At 51.0% G+C, this 14,573-nt stretch overlaps 1 protein-coding gene across 7 annotated transcripts in view; it reads left to right on the top strand.

Annotated features, from left to right (window-relative positions):
• The window catches only part of SORBS1 (sorbin and SH3 domain containing 1), a 583,014-nt gene that overhangs the window by 118,117 nt on the left and 450,324 nt on the right, over positions 1-14,573 (top strand). The gene's annotated exons all lie outside the window — the stretch shown is intronic.

The following is a 14,573-nucleotide window of genomic DNA, read 5'->3' as shown; positions in this document are numbered from 1 at the left end:
TATGTGGGATGGCGGTCCCCATGTCTATGTAAGCCTCCAAATACAGTGTCTCTACTACCTAGAGGAAAAGTGTCATTTGCACCCCTTCATCTCAGATCTACAAACAATATATTGCTAAAAAAAACTTATGCCTGCATTAGTCGTAAGACAATATTTCATGCCATGTCTTCCTTTTTACAATATCTGTATTAGGCTATGTGCACATGCTGTCTTTTTCATACAGATAAGGCTGGAATCCCATTTGCGTGTGACTCCTGCGTGGATGGCATCACCTGGCACATGAGCATACAGATGCATGTATTTAAATAAAAAAAAAAAAGTGATCTGGATAATAAAGACATATACCCTGCTGTAACTAAATAAAAGCATAATGTGCATAAACAAATGTCACTGTGTAGCTCTCGCCTTATATAAAAAAGCTTGTAAGCGCTGAGCCTGTTTTCCACAGCTGCAATGACTGGTAGCATCGGTAAAGTAGGTATAAACAATACAACATGTATTAGCAACTAGTAGGGGAACAGTGCACTATTTTAATAAGAAGTAAATCTGAAGGTTGCTCTTTCCAGCACGTTCTAATTATATCCATGTTTTGCTTTTAATGTAATATCTGAAATCATTATTGCAAAATGTATTTTTCATGTTTTTAAAACCAGTAACTCGTAAATATAGAAATACCGAAGCTACAAAACTACATTTACCAGCGGTAGTAATCATTTTATGCTTGCTGAAGGATCCTTTGCACCCATGTTTTCTTCCAAGACATCAGTCCTCTGCCCAAGTAGGCAGAGTGCTCAGAAAACTGCTGGAAGCTTCTTCTCTTTATGTAAGGCTGGTTTCACACTACGTCTTTTTAACATCCGTCCTTAACGTTATTTTAGCGGACAAGCGGATCCAGTGCAAATGCGTTTTCATTTCAATGCATTTGCAATGGACTCGCGTCCACCTGCGTTCACCTGCGTTTGCGTGCATTATAGTGAGGATCCAGCGACTTGCAGTTTTTTAACATGTTTCAAAAACGCTACTTGTAGCGTTTTTGAGCTCCGTCCAAATACTGCAAATTGCTGGATCCTGACTATAACGCACGCAAACGCAGGTGAACGCTGGCATGCTGATAGACAGGATCCTGCTTTTGTACTGAGCATGCCCAGAAAGTACTGAGCATGCCCAGAACCAGTCTCGCGTGATCTGTCTATCTCTCTACTCCCTCCCTCACCCTCTCTCTCTCTATCTCTGTCTTTCCCCCTTCCTCTCTCTCCCACCTGAGAGCTGCGGACACTCGTAACCAAGGTAAATATCGCGTAACCACTTCTCTTAGTTACCCGATGTTTACGTTGGTTACGTGTGCAGGGAGCCCGGCTCCTAGCAGCTGCAGACACTCGTAACCAAGATAAATATCGGGTATCCAAGGCCGATGTTTACCTTGGTTACCAGCGTCTGCAGCTGTCAGAAGCCTCCTCCCAGTCTAGTTCCCCTCACTCCCGATCACATGACTCCAATGCCCGCCCCTAAACATCCAGTGCAGGATCCTGCAAAATAACAGATGCGTTTGCATACGTTATTTGCTGTAAAAGCAGGATCCGTACTTCCGCTAAAAAAAACGTTTTCAGCGGATGTTAAAAAGACGTAGTGTGAAACTAGCCTTAGACGTGACTGCTTCACTGTGTGAAACGTCTGATGAAAAAGCAGAAATGTTCTGTGCTACCACGTAATAGAGATTTGATTTATTCTGCATAAATCTGTACTATTTTCTGATACCTTGTGTCCCTATTAGACTTTTACAAGTGGTTTTTTTTTTTCATCACCGCTCTGGAATATTCGCCATTAATTGTGTGGGCCATAAGCATCCTTCACTAAAGCTGTGACTCATACATTAAGACGTATAGAAGGCCTCAGTATCTTTCTGAATAATGAAGAATTTCTCTTCCATCAAGGCCTTAAAATCCAGAAAAATCGATTGTAGGACATAAAAGTTAGGCTAGGTTCACATTTCCGTCAATTTGCATTAGTCACAATCCGCGGCTCTGGTAAACAACGGAAACCATTTGGCGGATTCCGTTGTTCCCATTTACTCGTATGAGCGGCGGATTGTGACTGATGACGCTGTGTTGCATCCTCCGCCCGACTGATCAGTCGTGGAACAACTGACCATCGGGCAGCAGGAACGCAGCATGTAGCATTTTTTGAGCAGCGGAATCCTTTTGATTTTGCTGCGCATGCTCTCTCTCGGTGGCCGAACGATCAGCTGATCGCCCAGCAGCCGCCTTCTGTGAGCGATCAGCTGATCACCCGGCGGCCGGCTAATGAGAGCGATCAGCTGATCACCCAGCGGCCGGCTAATGTGAGCGATCAGCTGATCACCCAGCGGCCGGCTACTGAGAGCGAACAACTGATCGTTCTCTCTGTCTCTTGGTTTATAACGGAATCCGCTTTCTCTTCCAATACTTGTCATCCTTGTACAACGCATCAGTCACAAGCGTTAAGCAATGCATGTGACTGATACAAAGCAACGGAAATGTGTATCTAGCCTTAAGCAGAATCATAAGTATTTAAGATATATTCATTTAGTGTTTGCAAGTCTAAATCGCATTTCTCAACATGCTGAATATATGTAACCGAACAGAGATTACAGCTCCTCATGCCATCACGGTTCTGTGTCCTGTTGATATTTCCTTCTAAATTAAAGTTCACATTCTAGCTGGAATAATGGTAGTATCCATGAATATATGTGGATATGGATAATCATGGTGAAATGGATCCACACAATTCCCACATTGTAACGCTTAATGGAAGGCATCATAAGAAGATGACCTATTGTTTAAATGATTTTTTTCAGTTAAACGTATTTTTAAAGCATATCTATCAATCTATCTAGCAATCTATCAATCTATCTGTCTATCTATCTATCTATCTATCAATCTATCAATCTATCTGTCTATCTATCTATCTATCTATACCACATGGTACCATGAATATGAATCTATAAAAGGTGTGACAATGTGAAGTATCCCGTCTGTGGTACAATATGCCTCAATAAAGAACTTCCAATTTTTGAAATATTTAGTTATTTGATCTTTTCTTTTTTCGCCATCTCGCCTCTCTAAATGCAATAAATGTTTAATTTGTTCCAGGATCGCTACTTCCAATAGGTGGCGCTGCGCTAGAGTTTGTCTCCTTTGCTGGAGAGACAATTTGAATATGCCCCAGAGGGGCGTGGCAGCTATAAGTCCCCTTACTTTACTGGCAGCCAGACTGGCTTGCAAAGTCTCCTTAAGGAGAATAGTGTTCCCCCGTGGTCCCCACAAAGCTTCTCATGAGCCAGATCAGACACCCCATACTTTGCACTGACGAGGGGCAAGCACCCCGAAACACCGTGTCTGCAAATTGGGATTCTGATCTGGCTTATATATCCTAGGTCATATGCAAAGGATTGTTAAAAATCCACATTTGACTTTTAGGATCGCTACTTCCAATAGGTGGCGCTGCGCTAGAGTTTCTCCTCCTTTCCTGGAGAGACAATTTGAATTTGTTCCAAGAATTTGTTAAGTGAAGGATCCAGCCAGTGGTTAAGTAATAGCCTTTTTGAGAGGAGTGTGAAGCCCCGCAAGTATTGTGTCGGTGCATTACCTTCAGGGACTCCACGCAGCTGGATCCTGTCACAGGTAGGAAATCTTCTATCTAGGATTGTCGTGACGCCACTCTCAGAATTGCGGTCAGTGGGGACCGCCACTGCAGATTAAGGGAGGCCTGGGGCTGATGGTGGGTGCAGTCAGTTGTAATCGCCTCCTGAGAGTGAGGCAAGTCCCAGGGCCCTGTGTAAGTGTGTGGAACCACAAGGCGCAGAATAACTCAACACAAGCAGAATGTCTTTCAGGGGTTTTACTCACTGTTGATGGCAGGGTGAGTAACCCGGGCGTAGCTGGGATGAACCAGGCTGGAACCAGGTGTCCTTCAGGCTGACTGATGAGGGTGGCTACCGACTCGCCTTCCTTAGCCCTTTACGTTTTGGGGTAACCCCGACTTTTAGTCCCTATGGGGGTCACCCAGGGAAGTTGCTGGTGCCTCTCTCCCCTTCGTTTTGGCCCGTTTGCTTGTAGCCTGGACCAGGACACTCCGGCAGCTTGCCTCCTGTGAACTATGGGCCCTAACTGTGGCTATGTGGCTGCGGACTCTGTAGTGTGGTCTTGGGGGTGTGAAGTGCCCCCTCAAGCAGGTTTGGCAAAGGAAAGGTGAATCTATCCCTGCACTGGGACCTGCTACCCGTTTGGGCCTGGTAACTCCCTGGCAGTCTCCTTACTTCCCACTCCGTTGCTCTCTCTTTAGCTGTGTGTGGATTTCGGGCAGCACTCCCAGGTGACCGTTCTCCCCCGTCGGTAGTCACTGCGCGGACGCTGTTAGACTGCCACAGCTCCAGGGTCTGCTCCTCACGTCTGCTTTCCCTGAGCTGCACACTAAACCGGCTCACTCGTGGGACCTGCACTGCTACTCCTGTCTGAGCTCCACTTCCATGCTCCTCACTCCTCCACACTCTGCTTCAGACTGCTCTTCTCCTCCTCCTTCCTCTTTTCCCTTTTGTGCCTGCCTACGCCACCTAGCAACCAGGCTCTCTACCACACCCCTTGAGTGGAGATGGAGGCTTCGCCCCCTCCACCCCTCGGGTGGAGGTGGAGGCTTCGCCCCCTCCTGGGATCCCCAGGGGTCCTCTCAAAGGTACATGTGTGAGACCTGATCACTATGCGCCTGTGTAGTCACACCTCGGTCAGCCTTCTGGATTACCTGTATTGTACTGTCCCCAGCATGGGTGCAGTACTCAGTGGTGCCTGACCAGGTCAGGGGCGCCACATTCCCCCTTAGTTATCACCAGCACGTCCTCGGGCTGCAAGACAACATTTTAAAATGCGTAAAACATTAAAACATGGTAAAACGTTTTAAAACCACCAGGTACCATACATCACCACCCTCCACCCACAAGTCCGTTAACCCACCCTAAACCCTCTCTCGTTGGCCGCGCCTTCAGCCACTTCTGGCAGGATGTAGAGGCGGCTTTCATGGTCTGGTGGTTTCAGGGTATACCTGGCCTGGTGGAGCCGCGCCTTCAGCCTCTTCTGGCAGGATGTAGAGGCGGCCTCCACAGTTGGTGCTGACCAGGTACCCTCTTTGTGGTGGAGAGCCAGGCCCCATAAACAGGCATGCTCCCTGGTTGCAGGCGAGCCAGGCCCCTAAACAGGCTGGCTCTGGTGGTGGTACCTCTGGGGTAACTATTTACACTGCGAGAGTTTGTGGCTATAGCCAGTTCATAGCCTTAAGGTTCATGGGTTTCTCACATTAGTTCATGTGGGCACATTTCTTGAACATTAACGTTGCAAAACTTCAAACTTTAACTTCTGTACTTTACTTTACATGCTTTACACAGATTCCTCCTCACCAGGGCTTGGGCCTGTAGGGCTGCGGCACCTGTTGCTTTCTCCATCTCTGTCATCATCTGTAGTGGTCTCATCAATGGGTTCTTTGTCTTTTCTTTCCTCTTCTTCTGTGTCTGTTTCTTTTTCAGGATTACTGTAGGGACTTCTGGGACATGGTGTAACATCCAGTGCGTACCATCCGCGTTCTCCTTGGTGCATGGTGAATTCCACTGAGTCTCCCATCTGTAGATTTCTTCCTGGATGTCCTCTGGGTAAATGTGCTCTAACATCCCTTCTGTTCACAAAGATGCCTTCTTTCATTCCAGGTACAACTATAAAGCCATATCCTGATTTTAAACTAAAGTCTTCCACTACTCCACGACAAAGTGGGCCTCTGACCTGCGGTTTGGCTCTCCTTAATGACTGCTTCTCCTCCAAGTCTCTGGCTGTTACTTCGTCTTTTCTATCTGGAGATTGCTGTGCAGGGGAAAACTTTGTTCTGCTGCGGCGCCGTGTCCTGCGGGCTGGATTCTGCTGGGCTGCTACTTCACTGCTTGCAGGCTCCCAGGTGAGGTATTTGGGCAAATCTTCCTCAGCGGAGGATGTCGGTCCCTCTTCATCCCAGCGGGAATACGGCAGCATCTCTGGCTCTTGGACTGGTGCTGCATCCACTGCTGATGGCTCTGGGGTCAGCTTCTCAGCTTCCTGGCCTCCCCTCCCCCTTAGTTCTTCTGAGCACTCCTGTTGTGGCAGCGCTGGGGATGGGTGTTCATCAGCCGGCCAGGGCAGTGGACTTTTTGGCGTGGATATTGCCGGAATCTTCCTGGGGGTGTGCGGAGGGAGCAGATACCGGTCCACCATCTCCTGTGGGAACTGGGCCTCTAGGTCAGCCTTCAGCTTCCAGTATTCGGGGTCCTCCCCTAGCAGGGACTTCCTAGCAGGGACTTCCTTAGACTGGGGAGCGGTGTCTGCTCTGGCCTTGCAGGCCGGGGTAAACAGTGGTACAGTCTTGTCTTGGCGGGCCGCGCCCTGCATGGCGGCGGCCTGGTCTTGACGGGCCGCGCCTGACATGGCGGCGGCCTGGATCAGCGTCGCTGTCGCAGTCTCAATCAGGGTCGCAGGTGGAATCTTAGCGGGCATCGCTACTGCGGCCGGTTCTTGGCGGGCCGGGCAGGGCATCGCTGCGGCGGCCTGAATTGGCGTCGCAGCTGCGATGGGATCTGTGCAGGCTGGACTGGGCGTCGCTGCAGCGATCTGGGCTTGGCGGGCCGCACCTGACGTGGCTGCGGCCTGGTTCAGCACCTCACTTGCGGCGCGGACGAGCGTCGCTGCTGCGGTGGGGTCTTGGCGGGCCGGGCCTAGCATGGCGGCGGCCTGGGTCAGCGTCGTACCTGCGGCGTGGAGGAGGGTTGCGGTGGCAGCCGGATCTTTGCGGGCCGGGCAGGGCATCGCTGCGGCGGCCTGGGCTTGGCGGGCCGCACCTGGCGTGGCTGCGGCCTGGTTCAGCGTCGCCGGGCATCTCATCAGGGACCGCGGGCGTGGAAACAGGGGTCGGGGCACTCGCGCTGGCAGTGGCAACACAGGACTCACCCATCGGTAGCATCATCGGGGTCTGAGTCGTCGCCGCTCGGTCTGGCACTCGTCGTGCGGTTCTTCTCTCGTAGGCCTGAACCGCTGCAGCCATCTCCAGAAGCTCCGTGCGTCCCTCGCTGATCTGCCGTATAACCCTGGCCTCCAGTTGGTCGCAGAACTGGGCAAGCTCTTGATACCACCAGGCAGCGGAGCCTGGCTCTGGGTCTCTGCATCCAGACGCCATTTCCTCTGCGTCTCCTTCTTTTAACAGCAGGCTTCTGGCTCCCTTTCTGTCCCGACGTCTCTGAACGCCTCCGCTCTCATCACTTGCGAGACCAGGACTCTGCAGGGGATCTCTGGGTAGCCACACCTCTTCGTGGGCGGTAACTTCTCCCAGCGCGGGCTGCTGTTGTTTTTCAGCGCGCTTTTCATGGTGGCAATATGGCGGCGCTTCCAATTTTCCAAGCGGACCGCCCAGGCACATGGTCACCTGTCTGAACAGGTCTAGTCCTTATCCTGTTCGTGACGCCAGATGTGAAGCCCCGCAAGTATTGTGTCGGTGCATTACCTTCAGGGACTCCACGCAGCTGGATCCTGTCACAGGTAGGAAATCTTCTATCTAGGATTGTCGTGACGCCACTCTCAGAATTGCGGTCAGTGGGGACCGCCACTGCAGATTAAGGGAGGCCTGGGGCTGATGGTGGGTGCAGTCAGTTGTAATCGCCTCCTGAGAGTGAGGCAATGTAATACTACTGTATGTTCTGAGGATTTCGATTGCGTTAGGGCAATGACAACAGAGACGAGTTCTTGGTACAAGATGTTATATAATATGTCACCACGGTAGATACACAACGGGAATAAACACAGTAAAACAACACACAAAACGGAGCGAAGGGGATTCCCGGGGCCACGCACCGGACTCCCCCAGGGAGACCACCAGAGCGAACCCCTGTACAGGGACTGTCCGGCAATCAACCCCGGAAGGCCTAAATGTGCGGCAGCCGGTACACAAGGGGCAAGTGGTATAGTCCAGGAGTGTCCGTACGGGATGATTGTCCAGAGTGGTTACGAACCGGGCAGAGTGCTGATCAAAGACGGCAGACGGAGTCCGGGCACAGCTTGAAGAAAACCGGGTATGGTCCAGAGTCGGTCGGTAGAGTTTCAGGAGAATCCAAGGCAATCAGGAAGTAGAAACAGCAAAGCAGGAGCACACAGCAAGCAGTATACTCAGGCACTGGACTGGGCTGAGAGGCGGCCTTTTAAGCAGCTGGACAGGAAGTAGGGCAACAGAACCTTAAACTCCATGTTAACTGAGGGCAAGCTCATTCAAAAGAGAACTGGAAAACCTGGAAACCTGACATTACTCCGCCCCCCAGAGACGGCCTCAGGACGGATCAGGGCCCGGCTTGTCCGGGAACCGTCGATGAAACTGAGCGATCTTCCGGGGTGCCCGAATGTTACCCACCGGTTCCCAGGAATCGTCCTCGGGGGCGTACCCCTGCCAACGTACCAGATATTGAAGCCGACGACGATGGAGCCGGGAGTCAATAATGTCCTCAACCACGAACTGCTCCTCGCCGTCGACCATCACAGGCGGAGGAGGAGGCACAACACGACCACGAAACGTATTAGGGGAGACAGGTTTGAGGAGAGACACATGAAAGACCGGGTGTACCTTTAGATGGTGCGGCAACCGTAGCCGACAGGCCACAGGGCTCACGATCCCGGTGATCTTAAACGGACCGATGAATTTTTGTCCCAGCTTCTGCGAAGGAACACCCAATCTCAGGTTTTTGGTGGATAACCATACAGAGTCCCCTACCTTGTACATGGGTGCCGGTTTCCGGTGAGTGTCTGCCGACCTCTTGTAACGCTCCTGGGCCGTAGCCACAGTGTCCTTTAGAACCTCCAGATTCTGTCGAAGCTCTGTCAATCTGTCCTCCACCGCCGGCACCGAAACCGCAACCGGTGACCTAGGCAAAACATTCGGATGATAACCCAAGTTAGCAAAAAAGGGCGTTACCTTAGTGGAGCTGCTCTGAGTGTTGTTATAGGAGAACTCCGCCAACGGAAGCATCTTCAACCAATCGTCTTGGAGATGGCTGACATAACATCGAAGGTATTGTTCCAGGGTTTGATTCGTCCGTTCGGTTTGCCCATTTGTCTGAGGATGGTATGCAGAAGACAAACAGACATCAATCTGGAGTGCCGTACAAAAGCCCTTCCAGAACCTAGACGTGAACTGCACGCCCCGGTCAGAGATGATCTCGTCTGGTACCCCATGCAATCGGAATACGTTCTGGATAACCAAATCCACTGTCTCTGCGGCTGAGGGAAGACCGGTACACGGAATGAAGTGAGCAGCTTTAGTCAATCGATCCACCACCACTAAGATGGTATTGTGCCCGCCTGAGACTGGCAACTCCACAATAAAATCCATGGAGATAGACCCCCAAGGGCGAGATGGCACGGGTAACGGTTGGAGGAGTCCCGTAGGAGCCACACGAGGGACCTTGCACCGGGCACAAACCATGCATGAGTGGACATAGTCCTTTACATCCTTTAGACAGGTAGGCCACCAGAAAAAACGGCTCAGAAATTCCTGCGTCTTCTGTACCCCCCTATGACCAGCCAACACGGAGTCATGGACCAACTTGAGAACCCGAAGTCTTACGGCCTCCGGGACATAAATGCGTCGCTCTCTCAACCACACACCATTCCGAAGAACAAGAGTTACATCATTCGGGGGGGCAGCAAGAAATACGTCACCATCATAGGCCAGCTTGATGTCCTTCCACAAGTCCTGGTCCTGGATTACTCCAACGAAATTGGCATCCGATAACACGGTCTGAGACGGGGTTCCAGGCACGGAGTCCACGGCGTGGATTCGGGACAAGGCATCGGCTTTCCCATTACGTGAACCTGGACGGTATGTAACGACAAAATTGAATTGGTTAAGAAATAGGCTCCAACGGGCTTGCCGTGGAGACAGGCACCTGGCAGACTTAAGAAATTCCAGATTACGATGATCTGTGAGTACTATCACTTGCTGCGCGGCTCCCTGTAAGTGGTGTCTCCATTCCTTGAAAGCGGAAATAATCGCTAACAATTCCTTGTCCGCAATGTCATAGTTCCTTTCTGCAGGGGACAACCGGCGGGAAAAGAAAGCACACGGATGTAAGAGACTCTTGTCCCCAGTCCTTTGAGAAAGGATGGCCCCTAATGCGTAGTCGGAAGCGTCGACTTCCACGATAAAGGGAAGTGCGGGATTCGGATGTACCAATATAGGCGCTGAGGTAAAACAAACCTTGAGACGATGGAAGGCTTCCTGGGCCTGGGCGGACCACACAAACTTCTGTCCTTTCTTGGTTAACAGAGTGATGGGACGAACGATCTCTGAAAAATTACGGATAAAACGTCGGTAAAAGTTGGCAAAACCGACAAAGCGTTGTACCTCTTTGACGTTACCCGGTTCCGGCCAGTCCAGAATTGCTTGTATCTTGCCAGACTCCATGTTCAGTCCCTGAGGAGAGATGACATACCCTAAGAATTGTATCTGTGAGCAATGGAATTCGCATTTCTCCAGTTTAATGTACAGGTGATTTTCCCTCAGCCGGGTAAGTACGGTCTTGACGTGCTCCTGGTGTTCCTGTAAGGAATCAGAAAAGATTAGGATATCGTCCAGATAAATCACCATGAATTGGTCCATGATATCCCTAAAAATATCGTTAACTAGATGTTGGAAAGCCGCGGGAGCGTTACAAAGTCCAAAAGGCATCACTAGGTACTCAAAATGTCCATACCGACATCGGAACGCGGTCTTCCACTCGTCTCCGGGACGTATGCGAAGTAGATTATATGCCCCACGGAGATCCAATTTGGTGAATATTTTTGCCTGTTGGACCCTCTCCAATAGCTCAGGAATCAACGGTAACGGATACCGGTTCCGGATGGTTATTTTATTCAGTTCCCGGTAGTCAATACAGGGTCTCAGAGTCCCCTCTTTCTTTTTCACGAAAAAGATGGGTGCCCCTGCTGGTGAGGTAGACGGGCGAATAAATCCCTTGGCTAGGCTCTCATCAATGTATTCTTTTAGTGCTTCTAGCTCAGGTGCCGCCAACGGGTAGACATGGCCAAACGGAATCTCCGCCCCTGGAAGTAAGTCTATGGGGCAATCATACGGTCTATGCGGGGGAAGCCGATCGGCTTTTCTTTTGTCGCATATGTCAGCAAAGTCATCATAAACCGGGGGTAGAACAGGTACCTGTACAGTGCCCTCCGCATTCGGTGTTACTGGAACCGGAACAGTTGGACTAATGGTCGGACCACTCTGCGGTGGGAAGGTTATTTCCTTAGTTTCCCAATCGATGACCGGATTCGTAGACCGTAGCCACGGAATACCTAAAATAATCGGAAAATGAGGAGAAGAAATTATCATGAAAACAAGGGTCTCCTGCTGACCTGGCTTCATCACGCATTCTAGCGGTACTGTTTCCTGATCCACTGGTCCAGAGCTTAACGGAGATCCGTCTACCGTCTCCATGGTAACCGGTGAGGATCTTTGCTGAGTCCGGATACCGTGTTTCCTGGCAAAAGAGGAGTCCATGAAATTTCCCCCTGCCCCAGAATCTATCATTGCAGAGGTAGGTATTAGATGCCCCTCCCACCGGATCTGAATGGGGAGCGAGCAATGGGTATATTTCCCTTCTGAGTCCTTCGGTGAGGTTGACATTACAGTCAAGGGAAATACCGCATCCAAGTGCCCACTTGCCTCAGAGATATCGGACTCTGCGTCCGTGTTGTCACACTCTGCCATGGCTGCCAATACCTTATTTGGGCGATTCGGACGTTTCGGGCAGTCGATCAAGAAATGATCCGATTGACCGCAATAGAAACACAAACGCTCACGGAGCCGGTGTTCGCGACGTTCGTTGGTCTCTCGCTTTTGCAGAGAGTCCACTTGCATAGGAACGTCCTCGGCCTCCCGTGGTGTCCTGAGAGCGGGTTCTCTAGAAGGAAACGCAAAGTTGTTTACACGGTTTACAGCTGCCCATTTTTCCTGTCTACGCTCCGTCAAGCGGGTATCAATACGCACACAGTGCTGGAGAAACAGTTCAAAATCCCCTGGAGATTCGGAACGAGCTAACTCGTCCTTGATGGTACTGGACAAACCTTTTCTGAATACAGACAATAATGCATTGTTTCCCCAGTCGGTGTCTACCACTAACCTCTTGAACTCAGTGGCGTATTCAACGACAGAACGCTTTCCCTGACGTAAGGAAAGGAGAGCCGATTCAGCGGTAGCACGGCGATTCGGATCATCAAACATTTGCGCCATTGCGTTCAGAAAGTCATCCAGGTGATTTAAACGGATGTCCCGATTCTCTATCATAGGATTAGCCCAAGCCAGTGCTCGTGAGGTTAATAACATGATTATACATAACACTTTGGACCGGTCAGAACGGTAATAATCAGCATGTACATCAAAAAACAGTATACATTGGTTCACAAATCCACGAAACTGACTACGATCACCATTGAAACGGAATGGGGGTAACCTAGGCATACCGGCAGCTGATACGGACGTAGTGGGGACGGCTTCCTGAGCCTCCACTCTGACTTGCAAATCCTGAATAGCCGGACCCAGTACCTGGTGATCATGGCCCAGCTGTGCCTCCACATCTCTGAGTTTAGTTTGCACCGCCTCCATCTCCTGCTGCAAGGAGTTGATCATGGAAAAGAGCTGATCTACTCGTGTCTCAGTCATTGCCCCAGCGAAATCCACTTATGGCCTGAGTATAATGTAATACTACTGTATGTTCTGAGGATTTCGATTGCGTTAGGGCAATGACAACAGAGACGAGTTCTTGGTACAAGATGTTATATAATATGTCACCACGGTAGATACACAACGGGAATAAACACAGTAAAACAACACACAAAACGGAGCGAAGGGGATTCCCGGGGCCACGCACCGGACTCCCCCAGGGAGACCACCAGAGCGAACCCCTGTACAGGGACTGTCCGGCAATCAACCCCGGAAGGCCTAAATGTGCGGCAGCCGGTACACAAGGGGCAAGTGGTATAGTCCAGGAGTGTCCGTACGGGATGATTGTCCAGAGTGGTTACGAACCGGGCAGAGTGCTGATCAAAGACGGCAGACGGAGTCCGGGCACAGCTTGAAGAAAACCGGGTATGGTCCAGAGTCGGTCGGTAGAGTTTCAGGAGAATCCAAGGCAATCAGGAAGTAGAAACAGCAAAGCAGGAGCACACAGCAAGCAGTATACTCAGGCACTGGACTGGGCTGAGAGGCGGCCTTTTAAGCAGCTGGACAGGAAGTAGGGCAACAGAACCTTAAACTCCATGTTAACTGAGGGCAAGCTCATTCAAAAGAGAACTGGAAAACCTGGAAACCTGACAGGCAAGCCCCAGGGCCCTGTGTAAGTGTGTGGAACCACAAGGCGCAGAATAACTCAACACAAGCAGAATGTCTTTCAGGGGTTTTACTCACTGTTGATGGCAGGGTGAGTAACCCGGGCGTAGCTGGGATGAACCAGGCTGGAACCAGGTGTCCTTCAGGCTGACTGATGAGGGTGGCTACCGACTCGCCTTCCTTAGCCCTTTACGTTTTGGGGTAACCCCGACTTTTAGTCCCTATGGGGGTCACCCAGGGAAGTTGCTGGTGCCTCTCTCCCCTTCGTTTTGGCCCGTTTGCTTGTAGCCTGGACCAGGACACTCCGGCAGCTTGCCTCCTGTGAACTATGGGCCCTAACTGTGGCTACGTGGCTGCGGACTCTGTAGTGTGGTCTTGGGGGTGTGAAGTGCCCCCTCAAGCAGGTTTGGCAAAGGAAAGGTGAATCTATCCCTGCACTGGGACCTGCTACCCGTTTGGGCCTGGTAACTCCCTGGCAGTCTCCTTACTTCCCACTCCGTTGCTCTCTCTTTAGCTGTGTGTGGATTTCGGGCAGCACTCCCAGGTGACCGTTCTCCCCCGTCGGTAGTCACTGCGCGGACGCTGTTAGACTGCCACAGCTCCAGGGTCTGCTCCTCACGTCTGCTTTCCCTGAGCTGCACACTAAACCGGCTCACTCGTGGGACCTGCACTGCTACTCCTGTCTGAGCTCCACTTCCATGCTCCTCACTCCTCCACACTCTGCTTCAGACTGCTCTTCTCCTCCTCCTTCCTCTTTTCCCTTTTGTGCCTGCCTACGCCACCTAGCAACCAGGCTCTCTACCACACCCCTTGAGTGGAGATGGAGGCTTCGCCCCCTCCACCCCTCGGGTGGAGGTGGAGGCTTCGCCCCCTCCTGGGATCCCCAGGGGTCCTCTGAAAGGTACATGTGTGAGACCTGATCACTATGCGCCTGTGTAGTCACACCTCGGTCAGCCTTCTGGATTACCTGTATTGTACTGTCCCCAGCATGGGTGCAGTACTCAGTGGTGCCTGACCAGGTCAGGGGCGCCACAGGAGCAGCACCACATGGAGGAGACAAGGCAGAAAGGGTTGGCCACTAATTTTCATTATTTTCCAACCAATAATGAAACAGAACCAAGTTATGCGTTAGGGTGAGCTTAAAGACCCATATAGTTTCAATATATTTA

Source organism: Anomaloglossus baeobatrachus, chromosome 5 (assembly GCF_048569485.1).
Source record: "Anomaloglossus baeobatrachus isolate aAnoBae1 chromosome 5, aAnoBae1.hap1, whole genome shotgun sequence".
In the NCBI taxonomy this organism is placed as follows: Eukaryota; Metazoa; Chordata; class Amphibia; order Anura; family Aromobatidae; genus Anomaloglossus; species Anomaloglossus baeobatrachus.
This window is presented reverse-complemented; position numbering and strand designations above follow the sequence as displayed.